Genomic DNA, 23,614 nt, shown 5'->3' with positions numbered 1-23,614 from the left:
TCGTGCTGGTTAAAAGAATAGTATTTCTTTCTTTCATAGGAAAATTGCTTGAGCAAAAGGAGCTTGTGTGTTCATTGTACCCACTGCCTTTGTAGTAACATCAGTCATGTATCTTTTGACCTTCACCTTGCTAGAACATGGGGACTGAATCAAAGGATCTTCAGATATTCCTTCAGCTCTAGAATTGCCTGATTATGGTGGAGAATTGGCAGGTCTGTCTGATCTGTGTATAGGAAAGAGCTAGGCTTCATGGGAGCAGAACTCTTGTTTTTTAAATTACAGCCCTAGGTCTTGAAGAATTTTGTAAGTTCTAAGAACCAACATGTGGCTTTGCTTCTATGAGGCAGATGAAGGTATTTTATGATTTTAGAAGGGAGGCAAAAGTTGGCTTCCTGTGGGTATGTTATTCCTTGGGAATCAGATGTAACTGGGAGACCCGTTAATTCCTATAGGTATATACATCCTGTCCACTCACAAGCATGCATAGGAATAATTAAAGTTTTGTGTGGAAAACATGACGTTGAGACCAAGTATATGGAATACACACTCCAACATTTGGTTTTGATTAGCTCCAACTAGTATACAATAAAAATACATTCAAAGAACTAGGGTGCGTGTTGAGCAGAAGGCTGATAGTTCTTTAAAGTTCTGTTCTATTATTAAATTTCTTCTGCTTTCATATTAAACTTCAATTAAATAGTCTCATTGGTTCATTGGAGTAGGTTTCATTCAAACTGAACATTTGTCAGCAGATGCATTTATAAACAGCTGTGGTTTTCTTTGGGTGTATACAGTGTCATTATCCAAGCCATCTGGCCATTCTCCTGATGGTGTTTCTTATTTGGGCTCTCTCTCTGACATAATAATTTATTATCTTTAATCTACTTTATTTCTTCAGAGAGAACTTCTCTCACACCTCATAGAACCCCGCCGCCCCCCGCCCAAGGAGGAGGGGTAAACTAAAATTTACAAAGGCTACAGGAGATTAATAGACCTTTCTAAAGGTCACTGAGTAGTCAGGTTATTCTTGTTTTTTTTCTACTATAAAAATGTAGCCCCATTATAGAGAAAGGTCAGTTTAAAAACAAAGCAATGCTATGTTAATATTTTTAAAAGAAATTGTTTCCAAATTTAAAGATTTTCTGGGATTTATTTGTTTGATTTATTGTTTCTTTAATTTTAGAAACCTTGGCCGCTTCTCAAATGATTAAGAAACAACAGCTTTACTTTTTTCAGGACTTATCATGCTATCTCTTGCTTTTCTTACCAGCACTTTCTAGTCAGGATGGTATAATGATAGGGAAAAAGAAAGAATGAATGTGATTGATTTAAAAGCACCATCCCTAAGTATGTACCCATTTTTTATTCAGATTCTATTTGTAAATTTTAAAAATGCTGGAAGGTATAAGGAAGTAGCATTTTACCTTAATGTAAATCTAGTGTAGAGCAAGTATGTAGTCAAAGAAAAATGTGGGGAAAATATTGTAAATCACATCCTTATAATTCTCTTATTAGGAATATATACATTATTAAACTTTGATATTAAAGTCATATGTAAAGTTTTTAGCAAAATTATACTAGCAAGAAAAATGTTGAACGTGAAATAAGAACTTATTTCCAAAGCAAGGACCGTTTATCAGTGACCTAGAAAACCCAGCAAGACAGCTTGTTCATTGTAAAAAATAAAAAAAGGGAAATAAAAATAAAAACATTTATCCTTTATAATGTCAGTGAAAAGGTGAGTTTCAAATTAGAAAAAAATGGCAAAAGTTTATTTAAAAGGATAAATTGTTTTAGAAGTTCATGATGTAGAAGAAATAGAGGAAACAGAACATGCTTGAAGGTAAATAAACATTGCACTTACTGTACATTCATTCAAATAAACTTTGTTACCTCTAGATTATTTAAAATACAACTATTCTTAAATACTTGTTAAATAAATATCTTAGAGGACAAAGATTATATCATAAGAGATAAATAGGGAGTATTTAACTACTGATAGATCTCCCAAAGCTCCCAAAGAGTAATTTAGGTGGTGGGAGATTCCAGTACTCTCTTGTAAATAACATGTATAACAATGATCATCAATGGCTACTAACATCACAAAAATAAAGACAACCAGACATCGTGTACCTCTTAATGTAGCATACCACCTATGAAGTAGCTTTGTATAAAAGAAAATTATACCTGACACTTCATCTAACAATTTGCAGACAATACAGAGGAAAGAGACACATGTAAAATGACACCCATGAGGATGCAATCAGCAATATCTAGACTGTGGGGAAACTCTATAGGAGAAAATATAGTCTCTTCAACGAAAAGTTGAAAGAAAAAAAAATAGATGGTAAAGGTACCCACAGATGAAAAGAAACTTAGGAAATATCCCAATCAAGTGCAAAATATGGCCCTTATTTAGATTTAGAAGCAAAAAGAAAAGTATAATAAAATTATAAAATAATTGCATATATGATAGTATAATGAATTTTGATTTTTAGATGTAATAATGCCATTGTGATTTGTATTTTTTAAAAAAGAGTCCATATATTTTAGAGATGCATACTAAAATATTTAAAGATAAAATAATATGGTGTCTGGATCTTTTTTAAAATTAATTTGAAATGGGGGCTAAGTGAGTAGAGAAGAGAGAAAACAAGATTGGCCAAAAATTGACAAAGGCAGAAAATGGGTTCAGTATATAGTTCTATTCTCTTGACTTTTATATGTGAAAGAAATTCTTTATAATAAAATTTTTATAAAAAAAGAAATGATTAGTCATATAAGAGAAATACTGTTATACCATATGTTCTTCAAAATAGGGTATTATTTTTAATAATGTAATAATTTAAAAGCGGTTATCAAAACAATATTGCAGTGTAATTTTAAAGACCTTATAGGAAGAGAATTTGCTCCCTTCCTTACAAACCAGTGTGTGACTTGTCTCCCACGTGCACAACATGGTTCAACAAGTAAGCTGAATGCCGTAAACATGAAAGCTGTGACTTGCAATTTACCATCGCCAAGAGAGGTGAATTAGACAGAAGCGGTAATCATTCTAATTAAAAAGTAACATCATGACAAGTTGGTTTGCAGCATCAAAGATGTCCATTTAATTTTTTTTCCCTTAACGATCAGAGATCCCATGTTGTCTCCAGTCTCCTTTGTGTTTTGTGTGAGATCCATCACAAAATGAGAACTTTTGACTTCCAAAAAACAAATACACAGCTTTATCTCCCTAAAACCCTCCATGTCATAACCATGTGCTATCTTAGGGCTGTCTTTCTGGATGTGAAGGTTTTCCACAGATTATCTGCCATGATCTCTAACATGGAATAGTTCATAAATTAGGTAACCATGGTAACGGCTGCTATCCATTCAACTTGTGTACTGGAAATCAGACTCCATTTTACACTGAAATAATGACAAATTCTAAAAATGTAGAACAAAATTGTTTTATTGTTATTGATGTAAAAAAATCAACAGAAATTTAACAATAGAGAGTAATATGGAGGCAATGGTAATTTAATTATCTTCTCTTCAGACAATAAATCTTAAATGGAGGAAAATCCACTTAATTAGGGATATAACTGCACATCACTGACTTGTTCTCTTCAGGTAAGGTTCTTTCTTTCCTGATGTGAGAGGAAATCAGGAGCTAAGGAAATAAACTGGAAACTTTTCAAATGTCTCCAGGATGTTTCCATCTTGGTGGTACTGTGACTTAGAATAAGAAATATATATGTGGTCTTTGTCCCTATTTCTGGAACTGAGCTTATAAAACCCTTGGAATTTCTTAAGTGGCTAGAGCAATAAAGGTGTATTTTGTTGTGTTAATGCGATCACCTTTGAATAACACCTAAGGGTGGAGACTTCTTGCCAGGAGGTCCAACCATGAGATTAGAGGGTTGGAACTTTCAGTCCCATCCCCCAGACCTCTGGGGAGAGGGGAGGAGCTAGGGATTGAGTTTAACCACCAATGGCGGATGATTTAATCAATCTTGCCTTTCTAATGAAGCCTTCACAAGAACCCAAACGGATGGGGTTCAGAGAGCTTCTGAGCTGCTGAACACATAGAGATTTAGGTAGAGATTTGAGGAGAGGGTATGGAAGCTTACACTCTTTCCCCATGCCTCTCTCTATGCATCACTTCCATCTGGCTGTTCTTGAATTATATCCTTTTATAACAAACCAGTATCCTAGTGAATAAACTGGTTTCCTGAGTCCTGTGAGCTGCTCTAGCAAATTAATTGAACCCATGTAGGAGGTCATGGGAACCTCTGATTTATAGCTGGTCAATCAGAAGCATTGGTGACCACCTGGACTTGGAATTGTTATCCAAAGTAGAGGGCAACCTTGTGGGACTGAGCCTTTAACCTATGGAATCTGACTCGGTCTCCAGAGAGCATCAGAATTGAGTTGAATTGTAGGTCACCCAGCTGGTGTTGGAGAATTTCTTGATGGTGTGGGGAAACCTCCCATCATTGGAATTAGAGTTGGAATCATTACTCTTTAAAACTCCTTTCCAATTCTATCGATAGCATCACAATTCTCTTAGTCCCACAGACTTGAAATTGCACTGTCATTTTCGATCCTTTTTTTTTCAGTTTCAGTTGCAATCGGTTAGCAATTCCTGATGAATCTTTTTTGTCAATGTGTCACATACTGCCCTCCCCCAACTTTACTTTCCAAACCTCACATCTGAGTTCTGCTTAACTGCTGAATCCGCATACTACTGACATATACAGTTGTCTTCTCTTATCCACAGCGGATGCATGAAACCGTGCGTAGTACAAACCCTGTGTATAGAGTACTATGTTTTTCTCCTGTACATTCCTATGATAAAGTTTAGACTACTCTTGTGCTTTGGGGATATTAATAAGTAAAGTGAGGGTTACTTGATTACAATTCTGCACTACCTTGACAGTTCATCTGATAACTGAGATGGCTATTAAGTGACTAACTGGCAGGTAGAGTACACATCATGGATATGATGGATAAAAGAATGGTTTACATCCCAGTGGGTCGAAACAGGACTTTGTGAGATTTCATCACACTACTCAGGATGGTGCACAATTTAAAACTAATGAATTATTTATTCCTGGAATTTTCCAGTTAATATTTTCAGACCACAGTTGACTGCAGGTAACTGAAACCATGGAAATTAAAACCATGTATAAGGGGAAGACTACTGTATTGAAACGATGCTAATTTCATCACATCATCCTATACTCAAGAACCTTCGATAGCACCCTATTGTTTGGTGGAAAGCTTTATTTCTTTGCCTAGCAGTACACAGTCTCCTAAATTTATCCCCAAATCTATAGCTATTGCTTCCTTTTCCCTACAATGCAGTTTTGTGTTACATTCAAGCTCTATTCTTCAACCATTTCCACTTTGTTCTCAAAGGCTACTTTACACGATCCCCTGTCCTCTTACTGTTGTGTTTGGCAGATAAGAGCACTGTCAAGGGATTTATGGGTTAAATAAAACCTAAGGGAGTTTAAAAGAAATCTGTCTTTAAGATAAAGGTGAAAAATCTCAAACAAAATTTTTTTCTTCATCTTAACCAGAATCGCAGTAAATTATATAGAATCTCAGAATGAAATAAGATCATAAAATTTATATAATCTAACCCTCTTTCAAAGCCAAAGCATTCTTTAGAGTGGTCCCTAGCTTATGTTTCCCCTTTTCCAAGAATTTCCTTCCAGCCTTCAACAGCTTTCACTTTTAGAAATTTCTTTCTTATATCAAACTCTGTGTCCCCAGAGAGTTGACCTTATCTACTACTCTGAATCTTTAAAGATATAAGCTCAATTTTCCTCTTTATGATAATATTTTAAACATTTTTGATAGCTATTACTTTGTCTACTCTTCCCTAAGCTAGAAATGTGTAATTTAAAAAACCGTGTCTGAAAGAACACATTGATAAGACTCACAGAGCCTGTTGACCAAGTTTTCCTTCCAGCTCTTACTACCTTATGAGAACTCTCTGCCTGGCTCTTCTGTCATATGAGAGCTCCTAAGAATCAGTAGCTGTGTCATCAATCCTTGTATTCTCAGTGCCTTGCCCAGTTATTAGCGTTTTCATTTATTTTTAAACAAGTAGATAAATAGATGACTTCAGTTACTCCTCTTTTAATGCTTTGAGTGTACGTCTTCCTCTGGAACTCAATAGTTCAAATGAGGTCTGACTAGTATAGAGAAGATTGGAGATGTACTTGTTCAAGATGGAATATCTTACTCCCTATAATGCAGCTTGAGATTACATTAGCATTTTCCTTCAACCGTAACTACTATTGACATATCAAACGCATTTTAAATTTAAGTTCTTTTTTTTCTTTTTTTACATATTACAGTCAGATTACATCTTCTTAGTATGTATAGGTGCAGGAGCATTTTTTTTTCTTATCTGAATATAAGAATTGATGCTTATCCATGTTAAATTTATTCTTGCCGAATCTGTCAAACCATTCTTTGAGATCCTCTCAGATTCTGATGCTGTCATCCATCATATTTGTTAACCCTCCTATTTTTTTCTTTGCTAATTATAAACAAGTCTTCAAACTTTTCTCTAATATATTGATAAAAATATCAATTTACTCATTCATTTATTCAATGACTATTAATTGAGTATTTAGTAAATGCAAGTACTTATTTTAAGGGGCTGAGGATTCACTGGTGAGCAAAAGAGACATGAATTCGGCCCTCATGAATCTCGTTTCCTAGGAAAGTGCTTTTCCAATGTTAGCATGCTTCAGAATAACCTGGAAGGCTTGTTAAAATATAGATTATTGGAATGGTGTCCACCCCCAGAGTTTCTGATTTAGTAGTTCTGGTGTGTATGGGGAGCGAGATTTTACATTTCTAACAAGTTCCTAGATGATATTGATGCTGTAGGTCTAGGGTCCACACTTTGAGAACCACTGTTCTAAGGAGAGAGATACTCTTAAATGTTAAGAATTTAATTATAAGTAAATATGAGTTCACAGGACTTAAGACAGATCCTTGCCTATGGAATATTCCAAAGTTTATATCAATCATTCTATATGTTATGTGTAAATGTAACAAAAACAATAGGTTGGCAATTGATCATGGTAAAAAAAAAAAAAAGATTAGCCACTATATTGGGGAGGAGTTGAGGGTTTGCTTATAGATCAAACTGCTCTTGGATAATTAAATCAGTTAATTCGATTGAAATAAAGTATTTAATTTCATACTAGTGTAGCTAGAGTGTTTTCTTTAAAAATTATGATTATTGCATTAGATTAATATTCTCTCAAGTGTTTTGTCCAGAAACTAGTAAATTTCTAACATTCTATTAATATAACTATGAATTAATGAATAAATGAAGATCAGAATAATAAGTGATTTTCAGATAAGTGATTCACAGATAAGTGACAGAATCTAGACTTGAGCTCAGATCTCCAAATGGAGAACAGAGTCAACAGTATATTTAGAGAACTGACAGTGAATTTTTAAGTCATTATCAGTCTCCCAGATAAGTATATGTGAGTTGCCTAAAGTTTGAGTACTTATTTTCACAAGTGCAATTAGGCTTAGGCACCTTGTGGGATATGGAGAGTGATGCATCCGAATCCCTTGGGAATTTCCCTTAATTTCTTGGAAGAAAGCCAATTGTACAAACTGTACTGTGAACAGCCATGATCTGGAAGACTGGCTTTAAGGAAAAGTCAAGGGCTGGCCCACCCAAATGGAATCTATTTTGCCCAGCATAATTGTGCTCTCTGTGTAGACTGCCCAGCTAGAAGAGGTCACCGAAGAGGAGGGTGGTGATTTTTTAAAGGTTACAACGCAGGGTTCTTCCTATAGTTTGTATCCCGGAGTCCTGTTTCCAAAGTGATAACTGTACCACAGACCTACCACGTGATTTGTTCGAACCATCCTTTGTGCTGTTCTGGGGATAAGCCTAATAATTTGTAAATCAGCTTAATACTGAGCTAAAACCTGCCTACACTCTGTCAAAAATTTCTAACATTTATTAGCTCGTCCGATGAATAGATTAGCTCTCAAACTAAATTGGCTTTCTTTATATCAATGACTTAAAGTTTTTTGAAGTCGAAATATTATATTTTTGTTTGGTTTAGCTTTTGACTCTACTAATAGCTCTTACTCTATCATTTTATAGGTACTTATCTACTTTGGTAGTCTTTAAGTTCCAGAAGGATGCAGGCTACATACTTTATGTTATTTAAATTAAAGTAAAGTAAAATCAATTTTATGTTGAGAATCTCCCACCACTAACTGAAATGATTGAAAGAGCCTGGATGGTTTTATGCATCCAGAGAGGGAAGTAGTGGTTTACATGCATAGCGACAAAGCAGGCTGCTATGGACTGAATTATGTCCCCCCGAAATTTATACGTCAAAGCACTTATGCTCCAACGTGGCGGTATTTGAAAATGGGGTCTTTTGGAAATAATTAGGTTTCAACGAGGTCATGAGAGGGGGAACCCTCATGATCAGTTTTGTCCCCTGTCCTCTTTTAATGAAGATGCCAGAGAGCTTGCTCTCTCTTCCTGCCATGTGAGGACACAGCAGAAGGCAACTGTCTGCAAGCCAGAAAGAGAGCTCTCACCAGAAACTATGCTAGCATCTTGATCTTGGGCTTCTAGACTCCAGAACTGTGAGAAAATAAATTTTTGTTATTTAAGCCACCCAGTCTGTGACATTTTATTATGGCAACCCGAGCTGACTAAGACATAGATAAAATGTTTTAAATGAAGTTTTTAGTGAATTAAGCCATCTGCACTAATAACACTCTTAGAATTTTTCTGCAAATGAAACAGACTCAATTTGACTTTTTTAAAAGACTAGTTGTACTTGAACTTTGGGGATTACGAAGACATGATCTGATTGTTAATTTTTGAAGATATAATCTGTTAGAAAATAACAAGATGATGCTAAATGATTTTTTGATGCAGTGTACAAGCTCATCAGCAGTAAGAAAATAATGGGAAAACATACATTTCTTCTCCTTTCTTCTGCAAGAAAATCACTGACATCCAGAACAATGCCCAGAATCATAACTAATGAACTTGGACATGGCATTCTTGGAATATATAATTTGAAATGTCATACATACTCCCCTGAACTACAGCTGTATCTTAATAGAACACGATAGCAAGCTTAGTTGTATAAAAGATTCTGAGGGCTTAGGAGAACTGATTGGCAGAGAACCAAACAAAGCCATCCTCTAAGTCAGTCAGATGTTCAGATTTCCAGTAAAGGTCCCACAAACAACTACCCCAAGTTCACTGACAGTCAACTGCCAGAACAACAGCTTCTCTGTTTTTCAAAGCAGTACTTGTGTACAATCCATAAACAAACTGTCAAAGACATTGTACATCTGGACAACACAGTTGCAAAGTTAATTTTGGTTGGAAGAAAACTATATCCCTGGTTTTAATTTGGGTAGAATTCTGATCAGGGAAAGAATTCTATTATGGGCATTTCTAATGTTTCTACGAACATGTGCAACAATGCCATGAGCTGCCAAACATAGAAGATTCTAATAAATAAAATTAACACTTCGAATGAAGTCAAAGAGTCTGAAGGCTTTATCTCCTGGACCATTTAGCTTCATGGACCAGAAACCTGGACATTCATTGTCATGTTATAGACTTGGAATTTTAAGATTCACATTACAGAAATCACTTTCTTCTTCTTGTGTGTGCTCCTAAAATTTAGATAGGTTGCTACCAAGGGGATGATGCTACCTAGTCCATGAAAACCACTGAGATTTTTCCTGCCTTACAGGACAGTGGTAAGATCCTTACAGTTAGAAAGAGAAACCACCATTACCAAAGAAGTCAAGATCCTCTAGTACCTTTACTAACTTAAAGCATTAAACTTGTCTACTTAATCCTTCTCTGACAATAGTCCCGATAATATTCAGGTTCATTTAAATCTAGTGTCTCCAGGGAATAATATAAGAGAACTAAGTATCTCTTTCCATCCCAATCCTTTTTAAATGAAAAATAATGACAGGATTCACTGGAGACATTTGTAAGGGGGGAGAAAGAAGAAAGTGAATTGTTCTTATGTTGTTGTGTAAGTGAACCCATATAAAAGTCAGATTCTTTCTACCATGCTCTTAAACTTTCCTGCTTCTCCCCTGAGTAGGCTTTGGTCAAGTGCATAATACAGCTGCCTTCTGTTCTGTTGTTGCAATGGACTCTTGATAGTTTCCATCTGCAGTTAGGACCACCTCTGAAGTCTAGTCAGCTCAGATTACCATCCAAGGAAGAGTTGGAGGAGGCTTCAATACTCAGCTATTAAGTGTCAGCCCTGGACACCTATCTTAGCAGCTTTCATCACCGGCCTTCCACGTACGTGTGGCTAGACAAACTGTTTCAACAACGTGGCTCAAGATGTTGGCTTTTTAAATTTGAGTAAAGCCAACATACAAAATTCAAAGTTATAAATAGATGCATTTGAGTAACTATTCATTTTTATAAGATTTGAAAATTTGGCAAAAGAATCACCACAGTTTTTCTAAATAATAACAGCTTTCAATTTTAAATGTGTTAGTGTATAGAACCTGTTTTAAAAACTTTATCCTGCAACTGTGCAGGAACACGAAAATATCATCTTTAATGGCAATATCTTATACTCTTCAAGTATATCAAATCATATTATGTTAACAATTTTATAAACAATATAGAAGAAGAATGGTGCCAATTTTGTAGTTGTAGAACATGAGAGAAATTAAATGACTAGTATAAAGTCTCATTGATTGGAAATTAAAATCAAAACTCAGATTTCAATTTCAAGACCAGTGTGCTTTCTACTATACAGTGTCTTCCTCTGAATCTGTACAACTAATGACACATGGTATCCATTGTTATTTAAAGATTAAGGATCGGGAATCGTAAGTATTAAGGATTATGAATACTAACTCATAATCGATAGTAATGGTGCATCTCTGACATACATACAGTGTCATCCTAACTGTCTGTTTCTCGACCTCAACATATCTTAATCGTTCCTTACGCACAAGCACTGTCTCCATCCCCATATGGAAAATATGAAGACCTATAGACTTTCTGGTGATTGAGGAGGCAAAATTTGATGTTAATCTCATATCGATCTGGGACTCATTTCTAATACTCGGGCTTCTTAATAAGCTATGATCCTAAAGCCATGTCCCAGACCTGTTCCCTTTTGTCCCAGTTTTTGTCTTACTTCAATGCCAGACACTTTTGTCCCTCTAGTTTGAGAGACTTTTCTTATCCCGATAGGCACTATGTCTTCCAACAGCACTTCTCACCCCATGCCCTTCACTCCTGCAGCAAGACTTCCTTGATGCCAATGTTAGTCCATCTGCTGGGATCAGGAGAAATGATGGACTTTGGAGGCTGGCCATGATGGCTTTGAACCACTTAACTCTTCACTTTTTGCCATTATCTTTAATCTCTACAACAACTCCACGAGGTAAGTATTCAACTCCCATTTTTAAAATGTTGAAACCAAGGCAACTCACTTAACCTCCTGAAGTCTCTATTTCATAATTCATAAATGCTACCATTACTATTATTGCTTAATCAAGGCTACTCTAATGTTCACCAGAAATTGAGCTGCCCTCCATCATTGCTTTCCAGGCTTTGTGGATTTCCTATAGGTCCTGCAGCATGTGTCAAGGATCCAGGTCCCCTTTCTTCCTGGTCAGCTCTATTTTATGACAATATGAACTTCCAAATACCCCAGAGACAAACACAAATGGACAGAGTGAAGTATGCAAGTTTATATGAGCACAGGAAACACACGTTTTATTACTGTGAAATCTGAAACAATTACCCACTTACATTCAGGTCAGATTTCCATATATCGTTGTCCTCTCTTTGTACTTGGAATGAGCACGCGTTTGCTTTCCTTGCCTTATTGACTGTCCTAGTACCTATCAGTCACTGCTCTCTAGTGTTACGTTGTGGATCTGTTTGTTTGTTATATTTTCCTGTCCTCATGAATGAAGGCTCCTCCTCATGAAAGGAGGGTTGCTGTATTATTTACCTTTTTTCCCCCAGCACACAGAGGAGTGCTTGGAACACAACAGTTCCTCAATAATATTAGTGAAAGAAGAAGGAAGAAAAGAAAGAGGGAAAGAGGGTGGGAAGAAGGGAGGGAGGAAGCGAGGAATATGCTTGGGGTAAGGTTGGCAAGGCAAAATTTTTAATAATTTTGGTAATAATGATATCTAAGACTTACTGAATACTACTTTGTCTTTTAAACTTGATATATGTTAATTAATCTAATGGCACAAATATCTATTAAGAGCTAGATAAGACTGGGAAATGAGACACGAAGAAGTTAGGTAACCTTTTCGTGGTCACACCACTCACCCCAGTGGAGTTAGCGTTCAAACCCAAGACACTTAACTCCAGATTCTGTGCTCTTAATCTCTACAAGGGATTGCTTCTTTTTAGTAGTCTATAATTAATTCACAGAATAAAAAGAAAATTAAGACTGGCTGTTTATTGCTATTAAAGCAAATAACTTAAAGAAGTGACTCTAAGAAGATTCTCAGTGTCATTACTGAATCCTATAAACTCAAAAACTCCTTCTTCCTTAGACAAATTTATAGTGACCACTTGAGATAAGAGGACTTGGAGAGAGAGGAGGACCAAGCTGAATCACACATTTTTTGTCCAGACTTAGTATAAATTAATAAATCACAAACAATTCAGAGGACATCCTCATGCAACTGAGGGTATTTCAAGGAACCTTCCCATCTGGAGTCTGTGCTGGTTCTTTTCATATTGTATTTCCCTAAGGATGACTCACAGGAAATTGAGGTTTCAGAAATATGTTGTGTTTTTTATGGCACTTCTCTACCTTCACTGCAGAACTTTTAAAGACAGCAATTTTGTGTTTGTGTTTCTTCCCATTAAGATAAAAGAAAGAAATTCACTTTTTCAACTATTTTTTAAAACTTCTCTAATCATATAAACATATATGCTTATGTGATGATAATGATGGCAAGGATAATCCAATTGACCAGGGTACAAATATTCTAATAAGTGAGGTTAAAAAGAGTATAAAAGAAACCAAAACTTGTGGATAATCTCGTAGCAAAAAGTGCAGTCAAAAAATATTTGTTTTTGTATTGTGATGGTGTATATGGCATCATCCCTGCCTCACAGATTCCACGTATAAACAAAATCATGCGGTATTTGTCTTTCTCTGTGTGACTTACTTCACTTAGCATAATACCCTCCCTAGGTCCTTCCATGTTGTTGCAAATGGTAAGATTTCATCCTTTTTATGGCCAAGTAATATTCCATTGTATATATGACCATATCTTTTTAATTCAGCCTTCTATTGATGAACACTTAAGTTGCTTCCATATCTTGGCTATTGTAAATAGTGCTGCTGTGAACATAAGGGATCATATATCTTTCCAAATTAGTGTTTTGGATTTCTTCAGATAAATACCCAGAAGTGGAATTGCTGGGTCATAAGGTAGTTCTATTTTTCACTCTTTGAAGAACCTCCATACGGTTTTCCATAGTGGCTACACCAATTTGCAATCCCACCAACAGTGCACAAGAGTTCTCTTTTCTCCACATCCTCGCCAATACGTGTTTGCTGATTAGAGCAGTGGCTGAACTCAGTTTGCAGCCCTTGAAGACCTGCAGGACCAGCTTACTTGTGCCTTACCTCAGAAGTGTCAGCACTGCCAAACAGCACTCCCCCGAAGAGGTCAGTTTCAGCTCCATGGAGCTCCTTCTTCACGTGTCTAAGCTGTAATAATTCTACCATTATCCCTTTTCTGTGTTGGAGCTCGGGGTGGTAGTGACTTCTTGGGGTCGTTAGCTCTGTGGTAAAGTTCTCTTTTTACTCTTTTATTTTCTTAGTTATCAACTTTGTTCCTAGATAACAATTTATATTAAATTTTCTTTGCTCTTGTTTTTGTCTCTTGACTGGGCCTCTACTAATATGAAACCTTAGAAAGTCTGCATTAAATTGTATTAGGAAGGGTAGGGAACCATTGAAAAAGAACCAAAAACAAACAAACAAACAAAAAGAATAAGAAAATAGGAGAAGCAGAGAAAGAGGAAGAACCATATTGAGAAAAGTTAAGATAGTTGGAAGAGATAAAGGATTTGTGGGGCTAGGGGTGGAGGGTGATGGTAAATGTCATGAGATGAAAAGGGCTTTGATTATGTGGTGACAGAAAGAAATCTATGGGAGGTGAACACACAGTGTAAATGTATATATGCCTTACTGTTAAAGCGTACAGCTGAAACACTGGATTTCGTTAACCAATGTCACCATAAAAATAAATTAATTAATTTTAAAAAATAAATTTTTTAAAAAAATTTAAAAAAAAAAAGAAAAGCACTTGAGGAAATAGGTAATTGTATGTAGTTTTACTGCATGGCCTGACAGGAAACCCTCTCTTTGACCTTTCATCCAATGCTGTATTAAATATTTAAATTGCTTTATAATTCATTTTGGACATTTGAATATATATGTCTTCTGAATGTAACACTCAGCTGAGACTGAACAGATGGCACAGGTTATTAATAGTTATCTTTTGGAGCTACTATTTAGAAATTGGACCTTGATTCTAAAATCTGTAGCATTCCAGATACCATAATGACCCCAGGATTGTGACAAGAGAGAACTTCTACTTTTATTCTCAATCTGACTCCTCCACTTTTGGGGCAAAGAAGCAGGAATCGACTTGGCATGAGATGGGGTGGCCCTCTGAATGCTAGAGGCACATCGCAAAGACTGAATTATTGCAAGTCAGGGCTTACGTGACCTGGGAATGGTGTACAGAGAATTTGACCTGCTTAGTGTTAAGTGTGAGTTCAGGAAATTAATTTTCAAAAGTCTACTGTAAATTTTCTAGTTAGTTTTTCACCCAGGTTCAACAGATTTATCATTTAAGAAATTAATCTTCTCTGGAGGGGAAGAGAAGGTTTGTGGCAAATATGTTTCAATTAATTTCAAGACTTTCCCCTGATCTACCAACTGAAAACAGACCTCCTTGATCTGTGCTGCTAGCCTAGCACATGCTGTGGCTCAGACTTTGGATTCCCTGGTGGAGTATGCTCATTATCAAAAACTGACAAATGTGGGAGGAGTACAACACAGGATGTAAGTAAAGGGTTGAAAATTGATATAATGGTAATTAAAGCATGAGGTTAGAAAAACACTGGAACATCAGTAGAGTGTTTCAGTGTCCAGCGTTAAGGATTATTTGAGTCTGTAAAGCCAGAGGAATCTCTACTTTTGTGGTGGCTGGCATGACCATCTTGCGAAGAGCCTATGACCGAGTAGAGGGTTCATAATTGCACATTGAAAGAGACAGAAATGGCCTACGAGTTTCTTCTGACATAAAGAAATTTTGCAGAGGGCATGTAACAGGAAGCCAGTTACATGGCCAGCACCGTGTAATATGGCTCTATCTATAGCCAGCAGGATGGGATATACTGGTTGGAGGCACAAACACAATCACATGGAATGGGAGAGGAGTATTTCTCTAAAGAAAGTCAGAGTGTTGTCTTGAGTTGAAGGGTGGAAAAGGTGTAGAAGAGAGAAAAAGTAATGGTTAGCTACTGCAAAATTGCATTGAAACATTTATAAGAGTCTCGGCTGTCTTACAGCTGACTTTTTCAAGCAGCGAAGAAAAGTCTTATTAGGTTTTGTAAGCTTTTTTGTTTGTTTAATAATTCATTATATTAAAGAAGAGTAATTTCCACAATATTTCTTAATTCAATTAGTATGGTATATTGAGAAAATGTACTTATTGTATTATATTCTCAGTTGTCCTGACATTTTCTGAATAAATTGTATATTACCAAAACAACCTTCTGAGACCAAACAGAACCCAGCCTAGAGTTAACTGTACCTACTTATTCAGAGTTTCAGATGTCACCTTTGGAACAGACTAGAAGAAATCTAATTATTAGAATTTTGTTTATACACTGACTTAAAGTAATATTTTTTTTTAAATGTACACTCTTCCAGACCTTATTAGGAAAGAACTCATTCATAAACAGGGTTGTTAAAAATCCCCTAACAGGTAATTTCTGTGAGGAGACACTCTAACCTGATTGCAGGACACCTGGCAGGACAGAACATACCCACTAGTCAGTGATAACCCTTAAAGACCCAGACACCTTTGGAGACAATAAATGTAAAACAAGTCGGAGAGAAAACACTGAGACAGTAGCTTACTCACTTTCCAGACTCAGACCTCAAGCTAAACATAATCTGAAAAGAGAACTTGTCTGGAAATCTGGGTGTCTGAGCACATGCTAACTACCCATAAGACTGCCGATGTCCCCCAAAATGCTGAAAATGAGTGATTATTTGTATAAATACGTTAAATTGAGAAAATAGTGTAATACTAGTATCAGAGTTTAATAATTCACTCTGAGTCTCTAATGTGTAACTTTAAATGGTCTTAGGTTAAGTTATACTCATATAATTCAAATGAGTGATGCATTGATAATCAAATGAGTTTCTCTTTGAAGTGATATATTAAGAAAATAGCAATGGCCAAAATAACACTAAATTTCTAACATCGTCTACTGAACCCAGTCTGCGGTCTCCTCCCCATGAGGAGGCCCTCCTTGATAGAGTTTTTCAGCTCCTCAGAAACTACTCTCATTCTTTCTCTAATAAAAAGTTTGCAGCATGTTCTTCCTTAACTGAATGTCTTATTTTTTATTTTTTATTTTATTTTATTTTTAGGCGAGGCAACTCTTGGTTGACCTCACAGATTGCAAGGACCTTGTCAGCTTACGATCCTTTATTTTTCACACCTACAGCACCTGGTCTTCCTAGGTAGTCTCCCATCCAAGTACTAACCAGGTCCGACCCTGCTTAGCTTTCGAGATCAGACGAGATTGGGCTTGTTCAGGGTGATTTGGCTGTAGACTAAATGTCTCATTTGTAAAGAGCAAAAGGATTCATGAGAAAGGGAGCTCCTATCTTCTGCAGACATACCCTACTCCAAACGCACTACCCATAACTTGTCTGAAAACTTGCACTTCACTTAGGGCTGCTACTTTTGCCACAAACAGTGGTCACAAAATGCAGTCCCAGGGAACAAAATGATGGTGCCCTCCCATTTCACTGGTGGAAGCTGACGAGCTTCCCCACAGTGAAGTCCACACAGTTGCCAGCGGCAGCACACAGCAACCCCAGCATGGAGCAGTTGGGAGTATCTGCAGCTCCGTCTCCCAAAAAGTTACATTTAATGCTTCACTGCTGGGTTATTCAAAGTGTTCGGATATGCAAAAATAGATTGGCTCAAGAGTGATCAGACAGGTGAGTTTGAAGTAATATTATATCAGTGTAATATTGAGGAGAAATCGAGGACCACCTATGGCAGGATCAATTACTGAAAACTGGAAAATTGGCATCTTAATAAAGCCAGGGAAGGACGGGACCTTAAAAAAAAAAATCTCTTTAATGCTTTATTCACCATCTCTTCTTCCAGACTGTGATACTTAAAAGTCTAAAGTTCAGATAAATCTATAAACGAGGTGTATCCAATTAACGAGGAATAAAAACCGTGAGGTACAACTCTTATTAGCCTATGAGTAGTTAGCCTGCGTAAAGTTGTTTCTTATTTCAACTGATGTTCAAACTCTGTGTTTTATTCCGAACACAAGCAATGGTGAAAGGAACACACATTTTCTAGTCGAAATACATTTGGGATAGAATCTGTTTTTTTCTTTTATTACGTGTATTATCTTAAGTAAATTATTTGGTGTAACTAAGAGACATATTTTCCTTACATATAAGAGGAGAATAATAAAATCCATTTTCTGAGATTCTTGGAATGATTAAATGTCAATATTTATAAAGCTCCTGATGGTGCCTAACACATAATAAGTGCTCAACCAAACTTACTGCCTCCCTCTGGGTACAGAGAGAAGCAAACAGAGACATCCCACTTTTTCCAGGCAGCTGATTCAATTTTTATTTTTACAATTGGTCTAAGGAGTAACATTGTAATGTCTACAACTTAGTATGAAAACTTTTTCGATGTGAATTTGAGTCTTGCTTATAATCTTCTTTTTCTATGACATATGTCTTTTACTGTGAGCTTCCTCAATATTTTTAGAATTTAATTTAAATTTGGAATATAAATTAAAACTCTGAGAAAATGACAATCAAAATGCATTTTCTGCGAAGTTGTTAACCTACTTGAGGGCAGTTGCTGACTCTGGTCTCTGCTAGACAGGCAAGGTCTCAGAATCCAAGCATCTTTCGCATAATAATTACTGTAAGCCAAGCAAATGCCTCACTGTAGAGATTAAACATGTAGCTGGGAGTATTAATAATTTTAATAATTAATAGCTAATTAGTCATTCCACTTCTGTTAAAATTTCTCATCTGTTTGTTCTTGCTCATATTTATGCCCCGACAGCCAGCCGATCACTTGGGTCCAGAAGGGACTTCAGTCTCTCTTGATTCTAAATTTGTAATCTGCTTCTGAGATGTCACAGTTAGAATTGCCTTGGAGACAGAGAAACAGCTACTGTATGGGAAACTAGAAGGAAAATATTCCGCTTGGTAGTATGCCAGCACGCTTTCTAAAGATCTTCTGTAGGGAAGTGACAACAAAGACGTGCCAAATATGTTTACAATATCCATTGAATGAAATGCCACTCACAATAGAACAGATGTCATGACACCTTTTGTTCCAAATATTAATGACCAGAGTGCCCTGAATTTTTTTCTCACAGCCTTGAATGGATCTCGGCTAAAATGAGGTTGAAAATGAAAATAACTGAGTTCTTCTCTTGTATCGGGATAAACTGAGCACTCATTCCTTCCTTCCTCTGGTGACATGAATCTCTGCTACTTTTCATCTCTGAATGGCTGAATTGGTCTGCCGTTAGTCCTTTTTCAGTTTAATTTCTATTTCTCATGGCAATAGATAGATTTTAAAGGCTCAGAAGATTACAAAAGAAGGCACCTTGACCTTGAAGGCATGATAGTATCAGAAATTTTTATCTTAAAGGGATTATTCAGTTATAGCTCTGTATTTGCAATATGGAGAAACTGAGACTTACCTTGCTCGTCATTGTCACCAGGCTATCATCCAAAAGACCCTATCATTTCTCAACACCTCAACTATGTCACAAGTTATGCTTGCTTACAGGAACTTTCAGGATTTCCAACTTCAAAGACCAAAGTGCTGAGCGTTATAACCAAGATGGCGATGGAACATTGTGTGCAAAAGTGGCTGCGTGCAGAAGGGCCAAGTGCAACAGAAGGATAACTACATGTGCCTAGAAGAATTTAATCACTCCACACCACAGCCTATAAATACGGAAGCCTTCACCCAGCTGGAGAGAAGGTGCTGTGCAAGCATGAGCTTATCCTTCTCCATTCCTTGACCAAAGAATATAGTTTCTGCTCTGCTTTACTGAATTCAGTTTTGTTCTATTTGTGTGAATAGCACTGGCAGAGGGAACTTGGTTAGGGTCCCTGACCCAGAAAAGCTGGTAGTGTGAAGATTAGGGAGCAGCAGGATCAGGACTAGAACCAAGACTAGGACGCTTTCCATGCACCATGAATAATTCTTCATGGATTCAATGCAAGTACTCTTTTTTTTTAATTATCAATATCCAATGAGACAATTTTCAACCAAGATTATCAAATTTCCTAGATGAAAAGAAATAGTGATTTTCCAAAGAGTCCTTAATTCAATTCAATTCAATGAATATTGTTTAAAGATCAGTATTTCAGTTATATATCTATTCTGGTTCAGGAGATGATAAATTATATATGAACTTCCAAGTAAGGAAAATTATGTTCTCTCTCTGTGAGAATTCCTATCTCAGGCCATCACAGTACATATGTCAGTAGACCACTATTGTCTAAGATCTTTTCCCTTTCTTCTTTGTACACCTCAAATATAAACATCTCTTAATCCCAGTAATCAGTGGCTTATACAAAGGAAATGCAATCAATCTTGACTCTGTTTTTTGGACAAGATTTGAGGAGTGATTGCTAAGTATACTCAGTTCATAAGGTTGACTCTAGAGCATACTGATAGGCACATCTCCCTTCACTTTAAGATGGAATCACAAATACTTAATCATTGTATTTATTTTTAGCTTACCAACTTTTCCATTTACAGTCTTGGGCCAGCCTTAGGTTTTCCCCCCAAATTTTAAGATTTAAGAAAGCTGTGTATCTCTGGAACTCCATGAGCAAAGATGAGTTGTCCCAGTTAATCAGATATACTTGAAGGAATTTGCCTCTTACTCTTCTCTGAACATTTATTGGAGAGTGTGACTTAAGCCAGACCTCTATGGTTGCTCTAATGTCATTATTAAGTAAAATTGCATACTTGCCACGTGCTGCACAGCTGTAATGAACATACAGGTATTTAGACAGAGAAGAGTTAAAGCACTGAGAAGCTCTGAGACTTTAGATGAATTAGCGCAAGCATAAAAATCGATGTAATTTTAAAAGTTTGCTTTAGCTTCTCAATAAGGCCCCTGGCCATTTTGTTATGACACACTAGGAGGAAACAAATATTGAAGTCTGGGTCAGCCCAACCAAAATCAAAAAGGAAATAATGTACCTTTGGTACCTTCCTTCCATGATGAAATCGTCTTCCCTGTCATTCTCCCCTGTAGGTCAAGATTCTCGCTGCCCCAGGGCCAGACTCCCTGTCGGCTCCCACTTTGGCCAAGCCCCATTCTCTGGATTAGAATTACTTTCCAGGCTCTGACAGAATTTCTGACTCCTCTCCCTTTCCCTTACAATCTTACTGGATTCTTTAATGAACTTTCAAGTGGCAGTGGGTTACTATATGTTTCTCTCTGCTCCACACAATAATTTTGTGTATAATTTTTCTTAATATAATATAGTATTTCATATAAATATATGTAAGTACAATGCACTGTTTTTATATGACTTGTTTTTTCATACACGCTTATTACTATAAATTCTGAGTATGATATGCGATTGCTAAATAATGATTTTTTTGTATTTAACATTAGCATCTACATACCTCTATATTTCCGCATATATTTGCAATGTTTCGATATTTACAATATTCACAGCATATTTGACAGAATTTTTCTACTTATAATCTAAGAACACACTTCGAGCTACACCTGAAATTTAGATAGGTCTGGTCCTGTCTTGCTAACCAATGTTCTGTAGCTGACAGAAGCCTGTCTGGATGGGGCCCTGGAAGAGAGGTGAAGCTTGAGCTACACCTGAAATTTAGATAGGTCTGGTCCTGTCTTGCTAACCAATGTTCTGTAGCTGACAGAAGCCTGTCTGGATGGGGGCCTGGAAGAGAGGTGAAGCTTGGCGATATTAGCATAGCAACAAAATACCAGGATCAGAAAAGAATGCTGATTTTCAGTTTAGCATGGTGGCTGCCACTCAAAATCCATACCCAATCCAGCCACATAGACTCATTTCTACATATGAAAAGCAAAGGGCTGTAAATAAAAACTAATACAATTTTTTAAAATTCGATTTCTCAGTAAACTATTGAGGTCATGAAGCAAAATTGCTTTAGGATATTCTTTATTTTGCCACCAACAGTGGCACAGCTTCAGCAATGGAAGTCACAGATATCACAGAGGGAGTGTTTCATAAGAACTAGATGGCAGTGCCTAGTGAGAGACACAAAGCCAGGATGATACTCACCAGGAGACTCGTCTGTGGGCACATGGGAGTCACCACTGGGGACTCCTAGAAATACCTTGGGGAGAGTATTTGCCAGAAGGTGGGAAAGAGACCCCAAGAATTTCAAGTTCTTACTAACGATGTGACCCCATTAGCTCCTGTGATCTAATGATGACTGGCAAATCTGGTTACACAATCAGCACTTCTGAAACATCTTTGTATTTACAGATTTTTTTTCTCCCGGAAATTATTTCCTTAGGATAATATCCCAAAAGTGAGAAGAATCTGTAAACACTGTGGGAATATGTATCTTTCTTTTGAAAATACGTTTACTTCCAATGGGGTTTTCAAGAGACCGTGCCTTTAGGAGACCAGTGGGAAATATATTTTGGGGCAAATGAGATTCCTGAAACCACTAATATTCCAGGCTATATCAGTCTTCATATTCTTTATTCTCAGAGGGGTGGTACTAACTAAAGTCTCCTCTTACTAACTTTAATTGATCAAACAAAGAAATATGGCTTCCGAATAGATGTTACTGGATATGCTATAATTATGTCAACTTATTTGAGAAGATTGCATCTAATTTGGTTTCATAGTCATTATGCATCTAATTTGGTTTCATAGATTTGTTTAAAAAGTAAAGGAACAGTCTACGGCCATGCTACCCTGAAGAAGCCCGATCCCATCTGATTTTGGAAGCTAAGCAGGGTCAGACCTCGTTAGTACTTGGATGGGAGACCACCTAGGAAGATCAGGTGCTGTAGATGTAAAAAATAAAAAACAAAGGATTGTAAGCTGACAAGTTCCTTGCAATCTGTGAGGTCAACCAAGGGTTGCTTCGCCTAAAAAATAAAAAATAAATAAAAAGTAAAGGAAGAGTATTGGTATATTTGACTTACAGTCAGCATCACCCCTGGACTAGTCTAGAACCTTCCCTGCCCCTGGGTCAGTCCTGACTTGTTTAGTTTTATTCTTATTTAATAATTTACTCTCTTGGGATCTGTAAGGTAAACAATTACTTTCTTGCAACTGGACAATGAGATTGAGTAGAATGTGTTTACCCACAGAAATGATTCTTGGCAGAAGCAAAACTCCACTAATAATTACAAGTTTTCACCCAGATGCACTTAAAAAAACAGTAAGTAATGAAAAGATGTACTTTTTTATATTTAATATTCTTTTGAAAATAAGAGACATCATTTCTACTTTTATTTCCACATTGGGGTGCAGTTATTTCTTGCCTGTGCCACAATGCTTTTTTTTTCACCGACACCATAATTAATATTCCATAACAATTTGTAAATAGAATGAAAGTCAAAGAACCACAGCCTCAGGGTGTCCATGATTTAGCCACAACTTATCTTTAAAATTTCCTCCTTCACTTTTTTCCTTCAGCCATACCAAATTATTTCTTTTTTTAACAAATGTGTTTTGGTCATAGATGGCAAGGCATGAGTCTATATGGGATCAGGTCTAAGGCCGGTTCAAAACAAAAGTGGGAGAGTTCTGGGTTTCTCTAAGAGAGACCACACGTGGCCATTTTAACTGCATTCAACTCAGTCAGTCAGTGGAGACCTGGACAAACCAAGAAGAAAGGAACCGTTTGATACCTTTTTTGATTCTTGTTCTCTTGTCTACTCTCTTACTTCCCCACAGAATATGTGGAGTAAATTACCCATGGCAGTCCCTGAGTTTCCCCATTCAGATCTCCCTTCAGGAAATCCTGCTGCACAGTGGATCACTGGTTGCCAGCTTCCGGTTAATACACATTTTGCATCTACCACATAGTTCACTCCAGGCAGTGCTTCTGTAGGGCTGCCTCTAGCACAGCTGAAGACGGGAGTGGATATTAGGACCAGCTCATTCCTGACCGATGTGGATTCCTCCAATGGCAGCATTAGTCCAGGACTCCCACATTTAATAGCCAATCTGGCTACTGCTATTGAATGTCTGACCTGCCA

At 36.8% G+C, this 23,614-nt stretch overlaps 2 pseudogenes; one reads left to right on the top strand and one right to left on the bottom strand.

The window, feature by feature from the left end:
• Positions 1-16,795: 16,795 nt before the first annotated feature.
• LOC120617771 (uncharacterized) lies at positions 16,796-16,914 on the bottom strand (annotated as a pseudogene).
• Positions 16,915-22,301: 5,387 nt separating this feature from the next.
• On the top strand, positions 22,302-22,420 carry LOC120617764 (uncharacterized; annotated as a pseudogene).
• The last annotated feature ends 1,194 nt before the right edge of the window (positions 22,421-23,614 follow it).

This window comes from Pteropus medius, unplaced genomic scaffold, assembly GCF_902729225.1.
Source record: "Pteropus medius unplaced genomic scaffold, Ma_sr-lr_union100, whole genome shotgun sequence".
Taxonomy (NCBI): Eukaryota; Metazoa; Chordata; class Mammalia; order Chiroptera; family Pteropodidae; genus Pteropus; species Pteropus medius.
This window is presented reverse-complemented; position numbering and strand designations above follow the sequence as displayed.